The sequence below is a fragment of the Tauraco erythrolophus genome, chromosome 1 (assembly GCF_009769465.1).
Source record: "Tauraco erythrolophus isolate bTauEry1 chromosome 1, bTauEry1.pri, whole genome shotgun sequence".
In the NCBI taxonomy this organism is placed as follows: domain Eukaryota; kingdom Metazoa; phylum Chordata; class Aves; order Musophagiformes; family Musophagidae; genus Tauraco; species Tauraco erythrolophus.
Genome location: NC_141465.1, coordinates 39,432,428 through 39,434,648, shown reverse-complemented (window position 1 = coordinate 39,434,648; position 2,221 = coordinate 39,432,428).

Here is a 2,221-nt window from a genome sequence, read left to right as displayed (position 1 = left end):
ATAACATACCCAGCTAATATGTGTGGAAAATACTAACTCTCTTGTCCTAGCTTGGATTTGAGTTTGAATTAGCTACCTCAGTGTAAAAGTAAACCTCATTTCAAAATGAAGACGTGGTTTTTCCCCATCCAAAGTAGTTTGTCTTCCTGCACAGGTGTAATATAAGGGAACATATATATCTTTCTGTTGTTTCATTTTCCTCTTTTCAGTTGTACATTCAAAAAGCAGGGGGTGAATGGAAAAGAGATGTCCTGGCAAACCTGGTCACTGCCGTTACCATACCTGCCGAATAAATGAGGAGGGAGGGAGCCTTTTAAAATAAGGTGTTTAGATTTCATACATAGGATCATGCTTGATATTTTAAAACAAAATCCACTTATTTCTGTCTGCATCTCATGCAAGACTGCACACATCCTGGAAAAATCAATTGAAAGGTTTCTGTGTTACAAGACGTAGGCACTTTTTTTCTGACTTATTGCACTTAGCTTAAGGCTGTGCTTCTCTGTGACTGCCTAACCTGGATCTGTTAAACTCTTTTACAACTCAGAATTCAACAGCATTAGCAGTTTTGATTGCACTAAGTTGTTATCGGAAATGCTTGTGCTGAGTCTGACTTTGAATATAACTAAAGCAACCAGAATGTAGCTCTTCCTATTGACTATTTAGCCTGAATACAAATCAATAAAGATGTAATTCTCCATGTTTATGTTAAAAAAAAAAAAAAAAATTGCTTATTTGGAAGGGCCACAAAGTAACTTGTGGTGAATGAAGTGGAAAGAGCACTTTTGCCCACTGGACTATTGGTTTGAGATGGAACAAAATCATTGACAGTTTTACCAGAGAGGGTTTGAAGAAGCCCATCAAAATGTCTGCACATAGACTAGCCCTGCAGCACAGGAGCAGTAGAATGCACTGCCACAAGGGAGATCTGTCTAGGTGTTTATACCATGCTCATTGCCATGGTAACAGAAAGCCTTATGAAATGTAGACATTACATACAGAAGTGTTTGTGCTTTCCTGCCTCTCTCACCCTCATTCTTTCCTTCCCCCCAACACTGGGGCTTTTATGGATGCTCTTATAGTGAGGAGGCCCAGCATCAAAAGTGTGACTTGCACTGATTCCGAAAACCGTGGGATTCCTGGGCCAGACTGGTCCAGTGCCCCGTGCTCTGGGCCCTTCAGCACTGAGTCCTCCAGCCCTACAGTCATCCACCCATCACAGATGCTTCTGAGCCCCCGAAGTGTGCCTGGTGATTTCAGTGTACGGTAAGAAGTCCCTCAGTGATATCTGAAGCACATAGCTGTGGAGAAGGGTTATACCAAGGCTTAACTTATAGCGTGTCTCCTACCTCCCCAGGCACACAAGATGCATGTGAATTTTATCATGCTTTTGTACCTCGGTCCCTCACTGGCATGTTATGAGACTTTTTATCTTTAATATCACTATAAATTGCTTGGGAGCTTATCGAATTAAGCTGATACGAATAGAAGCATCCTAAATGACTTTAAAAGAAATTAGTCTATTTCTGCTTCTGCCTATAAAAGAGATCTACCCTAAGAGTTGGGAAATTGTTAAGCTTTAGCCCTCTTAGCACCTGTCTATATAATCTGCCAAATTGGGTTTAACATGATGCTTTGTCATGGTTCAGCCCAGCTGGCAGCTAAGCCACCAGGCAGCAGCTCGGGTTCCTTTGTCCTGTTTTTAAACATGGCATTCACAGAGGTGCTGATTGGCTCGGCCCTGGCCGGAGACAGGTCTGACTGGTTTTTGGAGCCAGGGAATCTTCTGGAAGCTCCTTCCAGGGGCTGTCTCTGCAGCCCCTGCTGCCAAAAACCCCACCGCATAAACCCAGCGCACACTTGAAGTTAACATGCTGATACAACCTAATTTTCTAAAAAAAAAAGGCTGACTACAGGTCTTCAGAAGGAAATATTTAGAAATGCTCTGCTTAGTTTTTATGGGAGTCTGTTGCACTTGCCAAGAAAAATGGAAGACCAGGTTTTGGGCATTTTTGAGCCGTTAGAACCAGGAGTGCTGTGGAAAGAAAGTGCATGTTACTTCTTGCTTCCCATGGACTTCTCCATGCTACAGTATATTGCTGTGGTGGGTTGCAAGGAAATATACCTCACTCTCCTTGGTCAGATGGAGAGTTTATGAATGGGAGGGAAATTAAGAACCCAGGAGATTCTGGAATGAGGAATTGAGATGTCTAAAGCCAAT